This window comes from Triticum dicoccoides, chromosome 3B (genome assembly GCF_002162155.2).
Source record: "Triticum dicoccoides isolate Atlit2015 ecotype Zavitan chromosome 3B, WEW_v2.0, whole genome shotgun sequence".
NCBI classification, from domain to species: Eukaryota; Viridiplantae; Streptophyta; class Magnoliopsida; order Poales; family Poaceae; genus Triticum; species Triticum dicoccoides.
In genome coordinates, this window is record NC_041385.1 from 204,974,686 (window position 1) to 204,999,624 (window position 24,939).

Consider the following 24,939-nt stretch of genomic DNA (forward strand, 5'->3'; position numbering starts at 1 on the left):
TGCGGACATTGCAAAGCCACATTCAGGATCTCATCAAGAAGGACATCAGTCTTGTCAAAGTAATCCAAGTAATGCTAGTTCATCGGGTCCTACCATGCCAACGTCAAACTCTCCGTATGTGGGAGTTCAACCCGGAAGGACTGCAAACTGTTCAGCACTTCTTCGGCATGACGCTCAAAGGGATGTATCAATTATTCTTCGGATCACGAATAAAGTGTCCGGACACAACAGAGGATTTAGGCCTCGATTGCAACCATCCAGATACCCAAGTAAGTAACTCCAAAACCGAACATGCTGCCATCATATTTGTCACAACATTATCATGAAAAACCATCCTCGGCCAGGGCTGGATAAAAAAGGCAAAGAGGATCAGGTGTTCGGATCCTCTTCCCGAAGATTCGGCGGACCCTATATTAACCAGGATTTTGTCTCGTGCACTTTATCAAGTGCCATCAGGGAAGGACAAGGAGAGGAATGGGGAAGCCGAAGGCGGACTTCATGCTGGAGGTACGTTATGCATCGTAACTGGGGAAATTGGTACTCCCGTGTCGGAGGATGAACGGGGAGGAGAATCTAGTATCCCTTCTCCCCACGGGAAGAAAAGGGCCGCCCCCAAAGACTTGGAAGCAGAGGTCTCCAAACGAGGGAAGAAACATTTATCAGGGGGCCCTGCCCCGAAGGGCAACATTGCTGCACAGTGCCCACAGGGGGGCCAGCCGTTAACCGAGCTGTAAGTGAACAAAGGTGCTTTGTAAGCATGCCCCGTTCTTTTCCTGAGGATAATGACTGAGACGTATGTTTTGCAGTTCGGCTTATAGCCTCCCTCAATATTCATCGTCTTCGGGGGATCTTCTTCTGGAGATGATGGAGAGTGAAACGCCTCCTCCTACTTCTCCGCCTCAAGAGGCGGACGACCCTGAGGTGTCTTCTCGGAGGATCTCTCCAGTTCCACAAAGGCCAGAAGGTAACTCTTTAGCCGCCCGAGGTCCTGGGTGTTCGGCTCCTAGAGGGACAAACAGAAAAAGCCCCGGAATGTCCTATATAAGGCCGGACACATTGACGGGTCTTCTGCGGCAAGCGCCTGTCTCAGAGGCACATCATACCTTAATGGGTATGGTGGTTGAGATGATTTCGTCCGCAAAAAGCGGGTTGAATGAAGCTTTTACGAGCCTACTAAGAGGCTTTGAGGTACGCAATGTGATATGTTTTGATTGTACCATAAACGCAAGGTGCACTGTGTATAGATAGTAGCCCCTGAGACTCTGGTTGCCATCTGGACGGGGCGATCAGAGGATCAAAAATAGAAAGAATCTCAGGTAACGATGGTGCCAATTTTGTACACAGGCGGCCACAGCTTCGGCAGCTACCCGGACTGCCGAATTTGCTGAACTGAAACGGCAACTAGATGTGGCGGATGAAGACATCATGCTTGTGAATAAGTGGCTTGACGAGGCACAGGGTATGTATATTTGGGTGGTCAGCAAATATTAATAAGAGCATGATGCTGGGATTTATAATATGCTTTGACTGCAGATGGTGCTGCCGCCATGGAGACCCTTCGGGCTGAGCTTGCCCAGGCCAAGGAGCAAGCCAGGAGAAGCAATGCGGCCGCCGAGAAGGCAACTACTGAATTAAAAGCCGAACATGCTGCTCATCGCCAAAGTGAGGATAGAAAGTCCAACATGGCTCTTGAGCTACAGAATGCCGCTAGCTGATATGAGCTTCTCAAAAGGGAAAACCAAGCGAAAACGGCTGACCTAGAAAAGGCCTTATAGGCAGCGAATGAAACTCGCTCTGAGGTCCGAGCGGCTCATGAGGAGCTCCGGTAAGCCAGTGAGATCGCTGTTGGGAAGCCCTTTTTATTGCGAACTAAACTCGGTGATCCGAAGTATGCCCCTCTGGATCAATTGTGGAGTTCTCCAGACGCGTACTTGGATTTATCAAAGAGTGCCGCCGATGCCACACAGTATTTCCGAGATCAAGAAGATCATGAAGCAGAAAAATTGTTGTGGTCGTAGTTCAGTACTCCAAGGCGTCCGCTGCTGTTGAAGGAGCAAATGGCCGAATGGGCCGAGCTCCATAGGTTATCCAGGCTTGCCATGAAGGCTGTCATGGATCGCCTGTGGCCGGGGGAGCCAAGTCTGGATAGTTATTTTCGTGTTCTACCGCATATCAACGCTGTCAAGCGGTTGGCGTGCATAGAGGGTGCGCGGATGGCCCTTTCCCGTGTTAAAACATACTGGGCAAGGATGGAGGCCACCGATATTGCAGCCAGAGGTCCACCCGGGGGCCAGGACTCGCCCTACCACTATTTTGAAGAAGTCTTAGAAGGTGCCCGTTTAATAGAGGCTCAATGCTCAAAGAATATCATGTTCAAATGACATGTATCTTGATTGTAGAAACAATGCTTTTGATAATAAAGGTTATATTTATACCTTAGCCCATGAAGTATTGTAGTGCCTCCCGTGCGGCTGTTTATGTATATATGTATATAACCTGAAAGTTTGCAGTCGTCGGCTTCAGCCCCTCGCGTATAACGCGGGGGTGTTCAGTAAAAGCGCGTAATCACACTTGATCCAACGTCTTGGTCCGTTAAGGAGGTGGTAGTGCGGCGAACGAGGAAATCGGACTATATAGCTTTAACACTTTCACTTAGCCATAGGAGTTTGATGGTGGGGCTACTATAGAGCCCCTGATATGTCCGCGTTTATCCGAATACGGTGCGTTTACATACGTGACCGGAAAACCGGTCCATCGTTAATGCGGAGGAATCGCGAAGATTCCGCTGAGTCATCGAGTGGTTGACCAGTCTCTTGCTTTATCGTGACAGTCAGTTTTCGGCTTTCTCTACTGAGGTGCTCATCCGGATGAACCAGGGCACAATCGCAGTAGTTGTCCCTGTGCCACCTTAGCTGATAGAGTGGAACGTAAGGTAGCAAAACACGGGAGCCGGGCAAACCCAACTATTGACCAAAGACATGATTCGGAGCTGATGCATATAACGCCAAACTCGTGACGCCGAACACTCCTGAAGGTATTCGGACTTTACAACATATACTGGGCTGAATACAGCCCGCGATAATGAGCCTTGAATTTCAAGGTACGTGCATCAATCCGGCGTGACGAAAGAGCGCATGTGGTGGGAGCATAGATCTCAAAAACACACTGGTTGCTGCCTCTGTAATGTCTATTTTAGAACGGAGAATCATAAGCTCGCCGATAACGCCGGTATCCCTCTTGGTCATTTTAAGTGCCAGGAGGGTGTGAGACAACAAGAGACAATAGAAAAGGTTTACACAGGGTCTTAATCTAAAAAGAAACCTTTGAACGGGGCCCTGCTGCATGTCTGCGCCTTTGTCTCCGTTGTGCCATATCTTTGAAGGGTATATCACGATGGTCATCTGTAAAAAAACGAGGTGAAAGAATCTGGTGTAACCATGCGTAAAGTCGGTTTATCTTAATGAACCGTGAAAATTCAATCTCTTGAGTGTAAATAGGGTCAAGCCGAACTATGGACCTTTTACATGCGGGCAGCCTCCCGCACCTCATATGGGGGCATAACCGTTAATCAAGCTCAGGTTTATCTGAGCTGCTACAACTAGGTGTGCGTCGAACATGTCTAGCCTTGTCCGTGGTCTTGGAGACTGATGAGTTGCTCGGCTTGGGAAGGCCATTCCGTGATTCGGCTGCTAAAGCCGCCACGTACTCTTCCGTACGAAGAGAATGCTCTGTGTTTCCGCTTATTGTGATAACGCCATGTGGACTGGGCATCTTGAGTTTGAGATAAGTGTAATGAAGGACTATATTAAAATGAGCGAAGGCCGTTCTTCTGAGTAGTGCATGATAGCCGCTTCGGAATGGAGCAATGTCGAAGATTAGTTCTTCGCTTCGAAAGTTGTCGGGAGAACCGAATACAACCTCCAATGTTAAAGAGCCCGTGCAGCGGGCCTCTACGCCTGGTGAGGGAGTCCTGGACTAGGGGGTGTCCGGACAGCCGGACTATCATCGTCAGCCGGACTCCAAGACTATGAATATACAAGATTGAAGACTTCGTCCCGTGTCCGGATGGGACTTTCCTTGGTGTGGAAGGCAAGCTTGGCGATACGGATATGTAGATCTCCTACCATTGTAACCGACTCTGTGTAACCCTAGCCCTCTCCAGTGTCTATATAAACCGGAGGGTTTTAGTCCGTAGGACACAACAACCATTACAACAATCATACCATAGGCTAGCTTCTAGGGTTTAGCCTCCTTGATCTCGCGGTAGATCCACTCTTGTACTACCCATATCATCAATATCAATCAAGCAGGAGTAAGGTTTTACCTCCATCGAGAGGGCCCGAACCTGGGTAAAAACATCATGTCCCTTGTCTCCTGTTACCATCCGCCTAGATGCACAGTTCGGGACCCCCTACCCGAGATCCGCCGGTTTTGACACCGACATTGGTGCTTTCATTGAGAGTTCCTCTGTGTCGTCACCGATAGGCTTGATGGCTTCTTCAATCAACAACAACACCGTCCAGGGTGAGACTTTTCTCCCTGGACAGATCTTCGTGTTCGGCGGCTTCGCACTGCGGGCCAATTCACTTGGCCATCTGGAGCAGATCGAAAGCTACGCCCCTGGCCATCAGGTCAGGTTCGGAAGCCTAAACTTCACGGCCGACATCCGCGGGGACTTGATCTTTGACGGACTCGAGCCACAGCCGAGCGTGCCGCGCTGTCATGATGGGCATGATTTAGCTCTGCCGCCGGACAGCGCCTTGGTGGCCGCACACGAATCCGCTCCGACCCCTAGTTCGGAGCCGATCGCGCAGATCGAGGACGGGTGGCTGGACACCGCCTCGGGGGCTGCGACTTCCACGGCGATGGAGCCGAGTACCGACCCTGTCCCTTATAAAGCTTGTGACTCCAAGGCATCGGACTCCTTGCCGGACTCCGAACCTCCCACGCCCCTGCCAATCGAATCTGATTGGGCACCGATCATGGAGTTCACCGCCTGCGGACATCTTCCAACACTCACCCTTTGGCGACATCCTAAATTCGCTAAAGCATCTCTCGCTATCCGGAGAGCCCTGGCCGGACTACGGCCAGGATGGTTGGGATGCGGACGACGAAGAAATTCAAAACCCACCCACCACCCACTTTGTAGCCACTGTCGACGATCTAACCGACATCCTAGACTACGACTCCGAAGACATCGACGGTATGGACGACGATGCCGGAGACGATCAAGAACCAGCGCCTACCGGGCACTGGAAGACCACCTCGTCCTACGACATATACATGGTGGACACCCCAAAAGATGGGGACGGCAAAGAAGCAGTGGAGGCAGATTCCTTAAAGAAACAACCAAAGCACCGACGTCAGCGGCGCCGCTCTAAATCCCGCCACAGCAAGAATGGAGATTCCGGCACAGGAGATAATAACACCCCAGAGAGTGCCGAAGACAACCCCCTCCAGCAAGATTCAGCGCAGGAGGATGCAGAAGCAAGCCCTCACGAGAGAGCGGCAGACGAAGAGGTCGAGGATGATAATTACATACCTCCCTCCGGAGATGAGGCAAGCCTCGACGACGACGAATTCGTCGTGCCTGAGGATCCCGTCGAACAAGAGTGTTTCAAACGCAGGCTAATGGCCACAGCAAATAGCCTAAAGAAAAAGCAGCAGCAGCTTCAAGCTGATCAAGACCTGCTGGCCGACAGATGGACCGAGGTCCTCGCGGCCAAAGAGTATGAACTCGAATGCCCCTCCAAGAGCTACCCAAAACGCAAGTTGCTCCCCCGACTAGAGGAGGAAGCATATATACCTTCATCACCAGCGCATAATATGGGAGACCGACCACCCCGTGGTCGGGACAGAGAGGCACCTAGGCCCTCCACCAAGACCGTACCCCGGAATCGCTCAAAAAGTACGAAGCCACGAGGGAACGCGCCGAATTGCGGGATATATTGGTGGACAAAGCAAGACAATCCAAATCTATCTATGGATCACGTGGGCGCCCCACGACCCACAACGAATACCGTCGCGTCGGATACAGCAACTCCGGCCGGGCCGAACACAGCAGACAACGCTCTCTTGAGCTACGTCATGACATTGCTCAATACAGAGGCGCCGCACACCCACTATGCTTCACAGACGAAGTAATGGATCATCAAATCCCTGAAGGGTTTAAACCCGTCAACATTGAATTCTACGATGGCACAACAGACCCCGCGGGTTGGATCGAAGATTATCTCCTTCATATCCATATGGCCCGCGGAGACGATCTCCACGCCATCAAGTATCTCCCACTCAAGCTTAAAGGACCAGCTCGGCATTGGCTTAACAGCTTGCCCGCAGAGTCAATTGAGTGTTGGGAGGACCTGGAAGCCGCATTCCTTGACAACTTCCAGGGCACATATGTGTGACCACTAGACGCCGATGACCTAAGCCACATAATTCAACAGCCAGACGAATCGGCCAGGCAATTTTGGACACGGTTCTTAACAAAGAAAAATCAAAGCATCGACTGTCCGGATGCAGAGGCCCTCGCAGCCTTCAAACATAACATCCGCGACGAGTGGCTAGCCCGGCACCTAGGACAAGCCGAAATCCATGGCAGCCCTCACATCACTAATGACCCGCTTCTGTGCGGGAGAGGATAGCTGGCTAGCTCGCAGCAACAACCTCAGTAAAAATGCTGGTAGTCCGGATACTAAGGACCATAACGGCAGGTCGCGTCGAAGCAAAAACAAACGCCGCGTTAACGGCGACAACAATGAGGATATGGCAGTCAACGCCGGATTCCGAGGCTCTAAACCCGGTCAGTGGAAGAAGCCATTCAAAAGAACCACTCCGGGTCCGTCCAATTTGGACCGAATACTCGACCGCTCATGCCAGATACATGGCACCCCCAAAAAACCAGCTAACCACACCAACAGATATTGTTGGGTATTTAAGCAGGCAGGCAAATTAATTGCCGAAAACAACGACAAGGGGCTGCACAGCGACGACGAGGAAGAGACCCGGCCGCCGAACATTAGAGGACAGAAGGGTTTCCCCCCACAAGTCCGGACGGTAAACATGATATACGCAACCCATATACCTAAGAGGGAGCGGAAGCGTGCACTAAGGGACGTATATGCGATGGAGCCAGTCGCCCCGAAGTTCAATCGATGGTCCTCTTGCCCGATCACTTTCGATCGAAGAGACCATCCGACCAGTATCCGCCATGGCGGATTCCCGCATTGGTTTTAGACCCAATCATCGATGGATTTCACCTCACGAGAGTCCTGATGGACGGCGGCAGTAGCCTGAACCTGCTTTATCAGGATACAGTGCGCAAGATGGGCATAGACCCCTCAAGGATTAAACCTACAAATACGACCTTCAAAGGCGTCATAGCAGGTGTTGAAGCCAATTGTAGAGGCTCAGTCACACTGGAAGTGGTCTTCGGATCCCCGGATAATTTCCGGAGCGAGGAGTTAATCTCCGACATAGTCCCTTTCCGCAGCGGCTATCACGCTCTGCTCAGACGAACCGCGTTCGCAAAATTCAACCCGGTGCCGCATTATGCATACCTCAAGCTCAAGATGCCAGGCCCTCGTGGAGTCATCAAGGTCAACGGAAATACGGAACACTACCTCCAAACGGAGGAACATACAGTGGCTCTCGCGGCAGAAGTACAGAGCAGCCTTCTAAGGCAATTTTCGAGTCCGGCCGTTAAACGACCGGACATGGCCAAACACGCCCGGAGCAACATCAATCAAGACCACCTGGCACGATCCGAGCACGCGTAGCAATGTGGCCCCAACCCCAGCCCCCGCATGATTGCAAGACCAGCTCTCCGCGTACATCATTACGCTCTGGAAATACCATGGGCATAGGGGGAGGGGCACGACCACAAAACAACCCAGAGTGCGGCTCGACCACACCAGGGGCTCCCAAGTGTGTCACTCTTTTTATTTTTTATTTTCCTTCTTTGTATACACAGGACTCCATTCACCAGAGGCCCTGTCCGGCGGCGAACCCGCCGAACTCACGATGCAACAGCCAGGGAGGGAAAAAGGCTGCGATGAACACTCAGGTGGTCTCCATTACGAGCATTAAATTTGATTATATACACCAGTCCGCAGCCCACCCCTGGAGGGGGACATGTTTAATTAGTCCAATCCCTTGCTTACCGCACTATTTGTATCATTCCGCACTCATAGCAGAATTCCTTGAATAAACAATGCAACACTTTTTGCCTATAATTGCATTACTTTACATATATGTTCATTAATGATATCTTGCACCCGTATATTTGGTACGGCCGAATACACCAGGGGCTTAGGTTCCCCGCATTATGATGTGATAAGTCCGAACACTTTCACAAGTGCGGCACCCCGAACTTATAGCATTATATGAATCGGCTCCGAATCATGTCTTGGGTCAATAGTTGGGTTTGCCCAGCTCCCATGTTTTGGTACCTTACGTTCTGTTTTGTCGGCTAAGGTAGCACTGGGAGAACCACTGCGATTGCGCCCCAGTTGAGCTGGGCGAGCTGTTGGGTTTCGTAGTAATTTCAAAAAATTTCCTACGCACACGCAAGATCATGTGATGCATAGCAACGAGGGAAGAGTATTGTCTACGTACCCAATGTAGACCGACTGCGGAAGCGATGACACGACGTAGAGGAAGTAGTCGTACGTCTTCTCGATCCAACCGATCAAGCACGGAAACTACGGCACCTCCGAGTTCGAGCACACGTTCAGCTCGATGATGATCCGCGGACTCCGATCCAGCAAAGTGTCGGGGAAGAGTTCCGTCAGCACGACGGCGTGGTGACGATCTTGATGAACTACAGCAGCAGGGCTTCGCCTAAACTCCGCTACAGTATTATCGAGGAATATGGTGGCTGGGGGCGCCGCACGCGGCTAAGGAATAGATCACGTGGATCAACTTGTTGTACCTTTGGTGCTAGCCCTGCCCCTCTATTTATATGTTGAGCCCCGGGGTCGAAACTTGGAGCAAAAGCCTCCTCAAAGTCGGTTTTGCCCGAAAGGCAAGAGTCCCACTCGGACTCCAGGACCAAACGCCACAATCCTTGGCGTCTGGCCCAGACGCCATGGGCCTCGGCATCTGGCCCAGGGCCAGACGCCAGGGTCTCCGGCGTTTGGCCCCCTGGCCTCCGCAAAACTCCTTTTGCACCGACCTAAAGCCTCATGGGCTTGACCCCTTGGCCTAACCATATCATCCAATATATGAATCTTTACGTCTCGACCATTTCGAGACTCCTCGTCATGTCCCCGATCTCATCCGGAACTCCGAACTCCTTCGGTACATCAAAACATGTAAACTCATAATATAACTGTCATCGTAACCTTAAGCGTGCGGACCCTACGGGTTCGAGAACAATGTAGACATGACCGAGACACGTCTCCGGTCAATAACCAATAGCGGGACCTGGATGCCCATATTGTCTCCTACATATTCTTCGAAGATCTTTATCGGTCAGACCGCATAACAACATACGTTGTTCCCTTTGTCATCGGTATGTTACTTGCCCGAGATTCGATTGTCGGTATCCAATAACTAGTTCAATCTCGTTACCGGCAAGTCTCTTTACTCGTTTCGTAATACATCATCTCACAACTAACATATTAGTTGTAATGCTTGCAAGGCTTATGTGATGTGTATTACCGAGAGGGCCCAGAGATACCTCTCCGACAATCGGAGTGACAAATCCTAATCTCGAAATATGCCAACCCAACATCGACCATTGGAGACACCTGTAGTACTCCTTTATAATCACCCAGTTACGTTGTGACGTTTGGTAGTACCCAAAGTGTTCCTCCGGTAAACGGGAGTTGCATAATCTCATAGTCATAGGAACATGTATAAGTTATGAAGAAAGCAATAGCAACATACTAAACGATCGGGTGCTAAGCTAATGGAATGGGTCATGTCAATCAGATCATTCTACTAATGATGTGACCTCGTTAATCAAATAACAACTCATTGTTCATGGTTAGGAAACATAACCATCTTTGATTAACGAGCTAGTCAAGTAGAGGCATACTAGTGACACTTTGTTTGTCTATATATTCACACATGTATTATGTTTCCGGTAAATACAATTCTAGAATGAATAATAAACATTTATCATGATTATAAGGAAATAAATAATAACTTTATTATTGCCTCTAGGGCATATTTCCTTCAGTCTCCCACTTGCACTAGAGTCAATAATCTAGTTCACATCGTCATGTGATTTAACACCAATATTCATATCTGTATATGATTAACACCCATAGTTCACATCATCATGTGACCAACACCCAAAGGGTTTACTAGAGTCAATAATCTAGTTCACATCGCTATGTGATTAACATCCAAAGAGTACTAAGGTGTGATCATGTTTTGCTCGTGAGAGAAGCTTAGTCAACGGGTCTGTCACATTCAGAGCCGTATGTATTTTGCAAATATTCTATGTCTACAATGCTCTGTACGGAGCTACTCTAGCTAATCGCTCCCACTTTCAATATGTATCCAGATTGAGTCTTAGAGTCATCTGGATTAGTGTAAAAGTTTGCACTGATGTAACTTTTACAACAAACTCTTTTATCACCTCCATAATCGAGAAACATCTCCTTAGTCCTTACTAAGGATATTCTTGACCAATGTCCAGTGATCTACTCCTAGATCACTATTGTACTCCCTTGCCAAATACAGAGCAAGGTATACAATAGGTCTGGTACAAAGCATAGCATACTTTATAGAACCTATGACTGAGGCATAGGGAATGACTTTTCATTCTCTTTCTATTTTCTGCTGTGGTCGGGATTTGAGTCTTACTCAATTTCATACCTTTGCAACACAGGCAAGAACTCTTTCTTTAACTGTTCCATTTTGAACTATTTCAAAATCTTGCCAAGGTATGTACTCATTGAAAAACTTATCAAGCGTCTTGATCTATCTCAATAGATCTTGATGCTCAATATATAAGTAGCTTTTTACTGAGGTCTTTTCTTTTTAAAGAACTCCTTTAAAACACTCCTTTATGATTGGCAGAAAAAATTCTACATCATTTCTGATCAACAATATGTCACTCACATATACTAATCAGAAAGGCTGTAGTGCTCCCACTCACTTTATTGTAAATACAGGCTTCATCGTAAGTCCATATAAAACTATATGCTTTGATCAACTTATCAAAGCGTATATTCCAACTCCGAGATGCTTGCACCAGTCCATAGATGGATCGCTGGAGCTTGCACATTTTGTTAGCACCTTTAGGATTGACAAAACCTTCTGGTTGCATCATATACAACTCTTCTTTAATAAATCCATTAAGGAATGCAGTTTTGACATCCATTTGCCAGATTTCATAAAATGTGGCAATTGCTAACATGATTCAGATAGACTTAAGCATCGATACGAGTGAGAAAACCTCATCGTATTCAACACCTTGAACTTGTTGAAAAACTTTTGCAACAAGTCGAGCTTGGTAGATAGTAACACTACTATCAGTGTCCGTCTTCCTCTTGAAGATCCATTTATTTAACATGGCTTTGCTGATCATCGAGCAAGTCAATCAAAGTCCATACTTTGTTGTCATACATGGATCATATCTCAGATTTTATGGCCTCAAGCCATCTCGCGGAATCTGGGCTCATCATCGCTTCCTCATAGTTCGTAGGTTCATCATGGTCTAGTAACATGACTTCCAGAACATGATTACTACACCACTCTGGTGCAGATCTTACTCAGGAAGACCTACGAGGTTCTGTAGTAACCTGATCTGAAGTTTTATGATCAATATCATTAGCTTCCTCACTAATTGGTGTATTTGTCACAGGAACTACTTTCCAATAAGGGAGCAGGTACAGTTACCTCATCAAGTTCTACTTTCCTCCCACTCACTTCTTTCGAGAGAAACTCCTTCTCCAGAAAGGATCCATTTTTAGCAACGAATATCTTGCCTCCGGATATGTGATAGAAGGTGTACCCAACAATTTCCTTTGGGTATTCTATGAAGACGCACTTCTCCGATTTGGGTTCGAGCTTATCAGGATGAAACTTTTCCACATAAGCATCGCAGCCCCAAACTTTAAGAAACGACAACTTGGGTTTCTTGCTAAACCACAGTTCATATAGTGTTGTCTCAACGGATTTAGATGGTGCCCTTTTAACGTGAATGCAGCTGTCTCTAATGCATAACCCCAAAACGACAATGGTAAATCAATAAGAGACATCATAGATCGCACCATATCCAATAAAGCGCAGTTACGACGTTCGGACACACCATAACATTGTGGTGTTCCAGGTGGCGTGAGCTATGAAACTATTCCACATTGTTTTAATTGAAGACCAAACTCGTAACTCAAATATTCGTCTCCATGATCAGATCGCAGAAACTTTATTTTTCTTGTTACGATGATTTTTCCACTTCACTCTGAAATTCTTTGAACCTTTCAATTATTTCAGACTTATGTTTCATCAAGTAGATATCCCCATATCTGCTCAAATCATCTTGTGAAGGTTAGAAAATAATGATACCTGCTGTAAGCCTTTCATCGGACCACATACATCGGTATGTATGATTTCCAACAAATCTGTTGCTTGCTTCATTGTTCCGGAGAACGGCGTTTTAGTCATCTTGCCCATAAGGCATGGTTCGCAAGCATCAAGTGATTCATAATCAAGTGATTCCAAAATCCCATCAGCATGGAGTTTCTTCATGCGCTTTACACCAATATGACCTAAACGGCAATGCCATAAATAAGTTGCACTATCATTATTAACTTTACATCTTTTGGTTTCAATATTATGAATATGTGTATCACTAAGATCGAGATCCAATGAACTATTTTCATTGGGTGTGTAACCATATAAAGTTTTATTCATGTAAACAGAACAACAATTTATTCTTTTACTTAAATGAATAACCGTATTACAATAAACATGATCAAATCATATTCATGCTCAACGCAAACACCAAATAACACTTATTTAGTTTCAACACTAATCCCGTAATTATAGGGAGTGTGCGATGATGATCATATCAATCTTGGAACCACTTCCAACACACATCGTCACTTCACCCTTAACTAGTCTCTGTTTATTCTGCAACTCCCGTTTCGAGTTACTAATCTTAGCAACTGAACTAGTATCAAATACTTAGGGTTTGCTATAAACACTAGTAAAGTACACATCAATAACATGTATATCAAATATACTTATGTTCACTTTGCCATCCTTCTTATCCGCCAATCACTTGGGGTGATTCTGTTTCCGGTGACCAGTCCCTTTGCAGTAGAAGCACTTAGTCTCAGGCTTAGGACCAGACTTGGGCTTCTTCACTTGAGCAGCAACTTGCTTGCCCTTCTTCTTGAAGTTCCCCTTCTTCCCTTTGCCCTTTTCTTGAAACTAGTGGTCTTATCAACCATCAACACTTGATGTTTTTCTTGATTTCTACCTTCATTGATTTCATCATCACGAAGAGCTTGGGAGTTGTTTCCGTTATCCCTTGCATATTATAGTTCATCACGAAGTTCTACTAACTTGGTGATGGTGACTAGAGAATTCTGTCAATCACTATCTTATCTGGAAGATTAACTTCCACTTGATTCAAGCGATTGTAGTACCCAGACAATCTGAGCACATGCTCACTAGTTGAGCGATTCTCCTCCATCTTTTAGCTATAGAACTTGTTGGAGACTTCATATCTCACAACTCGGGTATTTTCTTGAAATATTAACTTCAACTCCTGGAACATCTCATATGGTCCATGACGTTCAAAACGTCTTTGAAGTCCCGATTCTAAGCCGTTAAGCATGGTGCACTTAAACTATCAAGTAGTCATCATATTGAGCTAGCTAAACGTTCATAACGTTTGCATCTGCTCCTGCAATAGGTCTGTCACCTAGCGGTGCATCAAGGACATAATTCTTCTGTGCAGCAATGAAGATAATCCTCAGATCACGGATCCAATCCGCATCATTGCTACTAACATCTTTCAACACAATTTTCTCTAGGAACATATCAAAATAAACACAGGGAAGCAACAACGCGAGCTATTGATCTATAATTTGCAAAATACTACCAGGACTAAGTTCATGATAAATTTAAGTTCAATTAATCATATTACTTAAGAACTCCCACTTAGACAGACATCCCCCTAATCCTCTAAGTGATCACGTGATCCAAATCAACTAAACCATGTCCGATCATCACGTGAGATGGAGTAGTTTCAATGGTGAACATCACTATGTTGATCATATCTACTATATGATTCACGCTCGACCTTTCGGTCTCCGTGTTCCGAGGCCATATCTGTATATGCTAGGCTCGTCAAGTATAACCTGAGTATTCTGCGTGCGCAACTGTTTTGCACCCGTTGTATTTGAACGTAGAGCCTATCACACCCGATCATCACGTGGTGTCTCAGCACGAAGAACTTTCGCAACGGTGCATACTCAGGGAGAACACTTCTTGATAATTTAGTGAGAGATCATCTTATAATGCTACCGTCAATCAAAGCAAGATAAGATGCATAAAAAGATAAACATCACATGCAATCAATATAAGTGATATGATATGGCCATCATCATCTTGTGCTTGTGATCTCCATCTCCGAAGCACCGTCATGATCACCATCGTCACCGAAGCGACACCTTGATCTCCATCGTAGCATCGTTGTCGTCTCGCCAATCTTATGCTTCCACGACTATCGCTACCGCTTAGTGATAAAGTAAAGCATTACATCGCGATTGCATTGCATACAATAAAGCGACAACCATATGGCTCCTGCCAGTTGCCGATAACTTGGTTACAAAACATGATCATCTCATACAATAAAATTCAGCATCATGCCTTGACCATATCACATCACAACATGCCCTGCAAAAACAAGTTAGACGTCCTCTACTTTGTTGTTGCATGTTTTACGTGGCTGCTACGGGCTTAAGTAAGAACCAATCTCACCTACGCATCAAAACCACAACGATAGTTTGTCAAATAGACTCCGTTTTAACCTTCGCAAGGACCGGGCGTAGCCATACTTGGTTCAACTAAAGTTGGAGAGGCAGTCGCCTGCAAGCCATCTCTGTGCAAAGCACGTCGAGGGAACCGGTCTCGCGTAAGCGTACGCGTAAGGTTGGTCCGGGTCGTCTCGTCCAACAATACCGCCGAACCAAAGTATGACATGCTGGTAGGCAGTATGACTTGTATCGTCCACAACTCACTTGTGTTCTACTCGTGCATATAACATCAACATAAATAACCTAGGCTCGGATGCCACTATTGGGTTTCGTAGTTATTTCAAAAAATTTCCTACACACACGCAAGATCATGTGATGCATAGCAACGAGGGAAGAGTATTGTCTACGTACCCAATGTAGACCGACTGCGGAAGCGATGACACGACGTAGAGGAAGTAGTCGTACGTCTTCTTGATCCAACCGATCAAGCACCGAAACTACGGCACCTCCGAGTTCGAGCACATGTTCAGCTCGATGACGATCCCCGGACTCCGATCCAGCAAAGTGTCGGGGAAGAGTTCCGTCAGCACGACGGCGTGGTGACGATCTTGATGAACTACAGCAGCAGGGCTTCGCCTAAACTCCGCTACAGTATTATCGAGGAATATGGTGGCTGGGGGCGCCGCACACGGCTAAGGAATAGATCACGTGGATCAACTTGTTGTACCTTTGGTGCTAGCCCTGCCCCTCTATTTATATGTTGAGCCCCGGGGTCGAAACTTGGAGCAAAAGCCTCCTCAAAGTCGGTTTTGCCCGAAAGGCAAGAGTCCCACTCGGACTCCAGGACCAAACGCCACAATCCTTGGCGTCTGGCCCAGACGCCATGGGCCTCGGCGTCTGGCCCAGGGCCAGACGCCAGGGTCTCCGGCGTTTGGCCCCCTGGCCTCCGCAAAACTCCTTTTGCACCGACCTAAAGCCTCATGGGCTTGACCCCTTGGCCTAACCATATCATCCAATATATGAATCTTTACGTCTCGACCATTTCGAGACTCCTCGTCATGTCCCCGATCTCATTCGGGACTCCGAACTCCTTCGGTACATCAAAACATGTAAACTCATAATATAACTGTCATCATAACCTTAAGCGTGCGGACCCTACGGGTTCGAGAACAAAGTAGACATGACCGAGACACGTCTCCGGTCAATAACCAATAGCGGGACCTGGATGCCCATATTGTCTCCTACATATTCTACGAAGATCTTTATCGGTCAGACCGCATAACAACATACGTTGTTCCCTTTGTCATCGGTATGTTACTTGCCCGAGATTCGATCGTCGGTATCCAATAACTAGTTCAATCTCGTTACCGGCAAGTCTCTTTACTCGTTCCTTAATACATCATCTCACAACTAACATATTAGTTGTAATGCTTGCAAGGCTTTTGTGATGTGTATTACCGAGAGGGCCCAGAGATACCTCTCCGACAATCGGAGTGACAAATCCTAATCTCGAAATACGCCAACCCAACATCGACCATTGGAGACACCTGTAGTACTCCTTTATAATCACCCAGTTACGTTGTGACGTTTGGTAGTACCCAAAGTGTTCCTCCGGTAAACGGGAGTTGCATAATCACATAGTCATAGGAACATGTATAAGTTATGAAGAAAGCAATAGCAACATACTAAACGATTGGGTGCTAAGCTAATGGAATGGGTCATGTCAATCAGATCATTCTACTAATGATGTGACCTCGTTAATCAAATAACAACTCATTGTTCATGGTTAGGAAACATAACCATCTTTGATTAACGAGCTAGTCAAGTAGAGGCATACTAGTGACACTTTGTTTGTCTATATATTCACACATGTATTATGTTTCCGGTAAATACAATTCTAGCATGAATAATAAACATTTATCATGATTATAAGGAAATAAATAATAACTTTATTATTGCCTCTAGGGCATATTTCCTTCAGTCTCCCACTTGCACTAGAGTCAATAATCTAGTTCACATCGTCATGTGATTTAACACCAATATTCATATCTGTATATGATTAACACCCATAGTTCACATCATCATGTGACCAACACCCAAAGGGTTTACTAGAGTCAATAATCTAGTTCACATCGCTATGTGATTAACATCCAAAGAGTACTAAGGTGTGATCATGTTTTGCTCGTGAGAGAAGCTTAGTCAACGGGTCTGTCACATTCAGAGCCGTATGTATTTTGCAAATATTCTATGTCTACAATGCTCTGTACGGAGCTACTCTAGCTAATTGCTCCCACTTTCAATATGTATCCAGATTGAGTCTTAGAGTCATCTGGATTAGTGTAAAAGTTTGCACTGATGTAACTTTTACAACAAACTCTTTTATCACCTCCATAATCGAGAAACATCTTCTTAGTCCTTACTAAGGATATTCTTGACCAATGTCCAGTGATCTACTCCTAGATCACTATTGTACTCCCTTGCCAAATACAGAGCAAGGTATACAATAGGTCTGGTACAAAGCATAGCATACTTTATAGAACCTATGACTGAGGCATAGGGAATGACTTTTCATTCTCTTTCTATTTTCTGCTGTGGTCGGGATTTGAGTCTTACTCAATTTCATACCTTTGCAACACAGGCAAGAACTCTTTCTTTAACTGTTCCATTTTGAACTATTTCAAAATCTTGCCAAGGTATGTACTCATTGAAAATCTTATCAAGCGTCTTGATCTATCTCAATAGATCTTGATGCTCAATATATAAGTAGCTTTTTACTGAGGTCTTTTCTTTTTAAGAACTCCTTTAAAACACTCCTTTATGCTTTGCAGAAAAATTCTACATCATTTCTGATCAACAATATGTCACTCACATATACTAATCAGAAAGGCTGTAGTGCTCCCACTCACTTTATTGTAAATACAGGCTTCATCGTAAGTCCATATAAAACTATATGCTTTGATCAACTTATCAAAGCGTATATTCCAACTCCGAGATGCTTGCACCAGTCCATAGATGGATCGCTGGAGCTTGCACATTTTGTTAGCACCTTTAGGATTGACAAAACCTTCTGGTTGCATCATATACAACTCTTCTTTAATAAATCCATTAAGGAATGCAGTTTTGACATCCATTTGCCAGATTTCATAAAATGTGGCAATTGCTAACATGATTCAGATAGACTTAAGCATCGATACGAGTGAGAAAACCTCATCGTATTCAACACCTTGAACTTGTTGAAAAACTTTTGCAACAAGTCGAGCTTGGTAGATAGTAACACTACTATCAGTGTCCGTCTTCCTCTTGAAGATCCATTTATTTAACATGGCTTTGCTGATCATCGAGCAAGTCAATCAAAGTCCATACTTTGTTGTCATACATGGATCATATCTCAGATTTTATGGCCTCAAGTCATCTCGCGGAATCTGGGCTCATCATCGCTTCCTCATAGTTCGTAGGTTCATCATGGTCTAGTAACATGACTTCCAGAACATGATTACTACACCACTCTGGTGCAGATCTTACTCTGGAAGACCTACGAGGTTCTGTAGTAACTTGATCTGAAGTTTTATGATCAATATCATTAGCTTCCTCACTAATTGGTGTATTTGTCACAGGAACTGATTTCTGTGATGAACTACTTTCCAATAAGGGAGCAGGTACAGTTACCTCATCAAGTTCTACTTTCCTCCCACTCACTTCTTTCGAGAGAAACTCCTTCTCCAGAAAGGATCCATTTTTAGCAACGAATATCTTGCCTCCGGATCTGTGATAGAAGGTGTACCCAACAATTTCCTTTGGGTATTCTATGAAGACGCACTTCTCCGATTTGGGTTCGAGCTTATCAGGATGAAACTTTTCCACATAAGCATCGCAGCCCCAAACTTTAAGAAACGACAACTTGGGTTTCTTGCTAAACCACAGTTCATATAGTGTTGTCTCAACGGATTTAGATGGTGCCCTTTTAACGTGAATGCAGCTGTCTCTAATGCATAACCCCAAAACGCCAATGGTAAATCAATAAGAGACATCATAGATCGCACCATATCCAATAAAGCGCAGTTACGACGTTCGGACACACCATAACATTGTGGTGTTCCAGGTGGCGTGAGCTATGAAACTATTCCACATTGTTTTAATTGAAGACCAAACTCGTAACTCAAATATTCGTCTCCGTGATCAGATCGCAGAAACTTTATTTTTCTTGTTACGATGATTTTTCCACTTCACTCTGAAATTCTTTGAACCTTTCAATTATTTCAGACTTATGTTTCATCAAGTAGATATCCCCATATCTGCTCAAATCATCTTGTGAAGGTTAGAAAATAATGATACCTGCTGTAAGCCTTTCATCGGACCACATACATCGGTATGTATGATTTCCAACAAATCTGTTGCTTGCTTCATTGTTCCGGAGAACGGCGTTTTAGTCATCTTGCCCATAAGGCATGGTTCGCAAGCATCAAGTGATTCATAATCAAGTGATTCCAAAATCCCATCAGCATGGAGTTTCTTCATGCGCTTTACACCAATATGACCTAAACGGCAATGCCATAAATAAGTTGCACTATCATTATTAACTTTACATCTTTTGGTTTCAATATTATGAATATGTGTATCACTAAGATCGAGATCCAATGAACTATTTTCATTGGGTGTGTAACCATATAAAGTTTTATTCATGTAAACAGAACAACAATTTATTCTTTTACTTAAATGAATAACCGTATTACAATAAACATGATCAAATCATATTCATGCTCAACGCAAACACCAAATAACACTTATTTAGTTTCAACACTAATCCCGTAATTATAGGGAGTGTGCGATGATGATCATATCAATCTTGGAACCACTTCCAACACACATCGTCACTTCACCCTTAACTAGTCTCTGTTTATTCTGCAACTCCCGTTTCGAGTTACTAATCTTAGCAACTGAACTAGTATCAAATACTTAGGGTTTGCTATAAACACTAGTAAAGTACACATCAATAACATGTATATCAAATATACTTATGTTCACTTTGCCATCCTTCTTATCCGCCAATCACTTGGGGTGATTCTGTTTCCGGTGACCAGTCCCTTTGCAGTAGAAGCACTTAGTCTCAGGCTTAGGACCAGACTTGGGCTTCTTCACTTGAGCAGCAACTTGCTTGCCCTTCTTCTTGAAGTTCCCCTTCTTCCCTTTGCCCTTTTCTTGAAACTAGTGGTCTTATCAACCATCAACACTTGATGTTTTTCTTGATTTCTACCTTCATTGATTTCATCATCACGAAGAGCTTGGGAGTTGTTTCCGTTATCCCTTGCATATTATAGTTCATCACGAAGTTCTACTAACTTGGTGATGGTGACTAGAGAATTCTGTCAATCACTATCTTATCTGGAAGATTAACTTCCACTTGATTCAAGCGATTGTAGTACCCAGACAATCTGAGCACATGCTCACTAGTTGAGCGATTCTCCTCCATCTTTTAGCTATAGAACTTGTTGGAGACTTCATATCTCACAACTCGGGTATTTTCTTGAAATATTAACTTCAACTCCTGGAACATCTCATATGGTCCATGACGTTCAAAACGTCTTTGAAGTCCCGATTCTAAGCCGTTAAGCATGGTGCACTTAAACTATCAAGTAGTCATCATATTGAGCTAGCTAAACGTTCATAACGTTTGCATCTGCTCCTGCAATAGGTCTGTCACCTAGCGGTGCATCAAGGACATAATTCTTCTGTGCAGCAATGAAGATAATCCTCAGATCACGGATCCAATCCGCATCATTGCTACTAACATCTTTCAACACAATTTTCTCTAGGAACATATCAAAATAAACACAGGGAAGCAACAACGCGAGCTATTGATCTATAATTTGCAAAATACTACCAGGACTAAGTTCATGATAAATTTAAGTTCAATTAATCATATTACTTAAGAACTCCCACTTAGATAGACATCCCCCTAATCCTCTAAGTGATCACGTGATCCAAATCAACTAAACCATGTCCGATCATCACGTGAGATGGAGTAGTTTCAATGGTGAACATCACTATGTTGATCATATCTACTATATGATTCACGCTCGACCTTTCGGTCTCCGTGTTCCGAGGCCATATCTGTATATGCTAGGCTCGTCAAGTATAACCTGAGTATTCTGCGTGCGCAACTGTTTTGCACCCGTTGTATTTGAACGTAGAGCCTATCACACCCGATCATCACGTGGTGTCTCAGCACGAAGAACTTTCGCAACGGTGCATACTCAGGGAGAACACTTCTTGATAATTTAGTGAGAGATCATCTTATAATGCTACCGTCAATCAAAGCAAGATAAGATGCATAAAAAGATAAACATCACATGCAATCAATATAAGTGATATGATATGGCCATCATCATCTTGTGCTTGTGATCTCCATCTCCGAAGCACCTTCATGATCACCATCGTCACCGGAGCGACACCTTGATCTCCATCGTAGCATCGTTGCCGTCTCGCCAATCTTATGCTTCCACGACTATCGCTACCGCTTAGTGATAAAGTAAAGCATTACATCGCGATTGCATTGCATACAATAAAGCGACAACCATATGGCTCCTGCCAGTTGCCGATAACTTGGTTACAAAACATGATCATCTCATACAATAAAATTCAGCATCATGCCTTGACCATATCACATCACAACATGCCCTGCAAAAACAAGTTAGACGTCCTCTACTTTGTTGTTGCATGTTTTACGTGGCTGCTACGGGCTTAAGTAAGAACCAATCTCACCTACGCATCAAAACCACAACGATAGTTTGTCAAATAGACTCCGTTTTAACCTTCGCAAGGACCGGGAGTAGCCATACTTGGTTCAACTAAAGTTGGAGAGGCAGTCGCCTGCAAGCCATCTCTGTGCAAAGCACGTCGAGGGAACCGGTCTCGCGTAAGCGTACGCGTAAGGTTGGTCCGGGTCGTCTCGTCCAACAATACCGCCGAACCAAAGTATGACATGCTGGTAGGCAGTATGACTTGTATCGTCCACAACTCACTTGTGTTCTACTCGTGCATATAACATCAACATAAATAACCTAGGCTCGGATGCCACTGTTGGGTTTCGTAGTAATTTCAAAAAATTTCCTATGCACACGCAAGATCATGTGATGCATAGCAACGAGGGAAGAGTATTGTCTACGTACCCAATGTAGACCGACTGCGGAAGCGATGACACGACGTAGAGGAAGTAGTCGTACGTCTTCTCGATCCAACCAATCAAGCACCGAAACTACGGCACCTCCGAGTTCGAGCACACGTTCAGCTCGATGACGATCCCCGGACTCCGATCCAGCAAAGTGTCGGGGAAGAGTTCCGTCAGCACGACGGCGTGGTGACGATCTTGATGAACTACAGCAGCAGGGCTTCGCCTAAACTCCGCTACAGTATTATCGAGGAATATGGTGGCTGGGGGCGCCGCACACGGCTAAGGAATAGATCACGTGGATCAACTTGTTGTACCTTTGGTGCTAGCCCTGCCCCTCTATTTATATGTTGAGCCCCGGGGTCGAAACTTGGAGCAAAAGCCTCCTCAAAGTCGGTTTTGCCCGAAAGGCAAGAGTCCCACTCGGACTCCAGGACCAAACGCCACAATCCTTGGCGTCTGGCCCAGACGCCATGGGCCTCGGCGTCTGGCCCAGGGCGAGACGCCAGGGTCTCCGGCGTTTGGCCCCCTGGCCTCCGCAAAACTCCTTTTGCACCGACCTAAAGCCTCATGGGCTTGACCCCTTGGCCTAACCATATCATCCAATATATGAATCTTTACGTCTCGACCATTTCGAGACTCCTCGTCATGTCCCCGATCTCATCCGGGACTCCGAACTCCTTCGGTACATCAAAACATGTAAACTCATAATATAACTGTCAACGTAACCTTAAGCGTGCGGACCCTACGGGTTCGAGAACAATGTAGACATGACCGAGACACGTCTCCGGTCAATAACCAATAGCGGGACCTGGATGCCCATATTGGCTCCTACATATTCTACGAAGATCTTTATCGGTCAGACCGCATAACAACATACGTTGTTCCCTTTGTCATCGGTATGTTACTTGCCCGAGATTCGATCGTCGGTATCCAATAACTAGTTCAATCTCGTTACCGGCAAGTCTCTTTACTCGTTCCGTAATACATCATCTCACAACTAACATATTAGTTTTAATGCTTGCAAGGCTTATGTGATGTGTATTACCGAGAGGGCCCAGAGATACCTCTCCGACAATCGGAGTGACAAATCCTAATCTCGAAATACGCCAACCCAACATCGACCATTGGAGACACTTGTAGTACTCCTTTATAATCACCCAGTTACGTTGTGACGTTTGGTAGTACCCAAAGTGTTCCTCCGGTAAACGGGAGTTGCATAATCTCATAGTCATAGGAACATGTATAAGTTATGAAGAAAGCAATAGCAACATACTAAACGATCGGGTGCTAAGCTAATGGAATGGGTCATGTCAATCAGATCATTCTACTAATGATGTGACCTCGTTAGTCAAATAACAACTCATTGTTCATGGTTAGGAAACATAACCATCTTTGATTAACGAGCTAGTCAAGTAGAGGCATACTAGTGACACTTTGTTTGTCTATATATTCACACATGTATTATGTTTCCGGTAAATACAATTCTAGCATGAATAATAAACATTTATCATGATTATAAGGAAATAAATAATAACTTTATTATTGCCTCTAGGGCATATTTCCTTCACGAGCGCCTCAGTGGAGAAAGCTAAAACTGACTGGCATGATAAGGCGAGAGACTGGTCGCTGTTCGAGAGGTCTTTTTGAGTCCCTAAAGACTTATGCCGCTTCGAGCGAAGAACCGGATAATGTCCGGCCAAGGCGTGGATAGCGCCCCGAACTCGGTCTTCCGAATACTAGGGGCTTCGCTGAAATTTAAAATTATAGAATTCTATGGCTAAGTGAGAGTCTTCAAGCATTATAAGTCCGGTTGCCTTGTTCGTTGCGTTGAGCGCCTCCCTAGATGGACCCAAAAATGGGAACAAGAGTGCTCAAGTTTATCCCGAACACCCCAGCACTCGTGGCATGGGGGCTGAAGCCGATGACTTGCCATCTCTCAAATTTTATAAATGGCCGCACAGAAGGTAATATTTTAAATCAATAAGCGTTGCTTAGCGCATATGAACAAAGTTTTCAGCGCACAGGATAACACATTGGGAGTTTACTCAATAATTACATCTCTGGAGCACTCATCCGCAATCTTGCGGGCACCCTTCAGGACAGTCTTATAGTACATCTCGGGCGTACGATACTCCTTGCCCGCTGGCGGCGCATCAGTGATAAGCCTCTCCGCATCCAGCCTGCCCGAGTGCACCTTCGCGCGGGCAAGGGCCCGACGAGCACCTTCAATACAGGCGGAGCGCTTGATCACCTCCACCCAGGGGCACGCATCCACCAGCTGCCGCACGAGGCCGAAGTAGCTCCCAGGAATGGCCTCTCCAGGCCACAGCCGGACTATGAGGCCCTTCATGGCCTGCTCGGCTACCTTGTGGAGCTCGACCACCTGCTTCAACTGGTCGCTAGGGGGCACCGGATGGCTGGCCTCAGCGTACTGAGACCAGAAGACCTTCTCCGTTGAGCTCCCCTCCTCGGCTCGGTAGAATGCGGCGGCATCGGACACACTGCAAGGCAGATCTGCAAACGCCCCTAGAGAGCTCCGAATTCGGGTAAGTATCAGGAAGTTTACATTAACATGCTTGCTTTGCATGAAAAATTCCTTACCCGCCGCTATTTTCTTCACATCCTCAACCTCCTGAAGGGTCTTATGGGCCTCGGCCTTGGCGGCTTTGGCACTTTCGAGAGCCGAGGCAAGCTCGGACTCTCGAGTCTTTGAGTCGCGCTCCAAACTCTCATGCTTTTCCATGAGAGCCTGGAGCTCTTGCCGCACCTCCGCCACCCTCGCCTCCTGCTTCTCTCGCTCTGCCCGTTCCGCGGCCGCATCGCGTT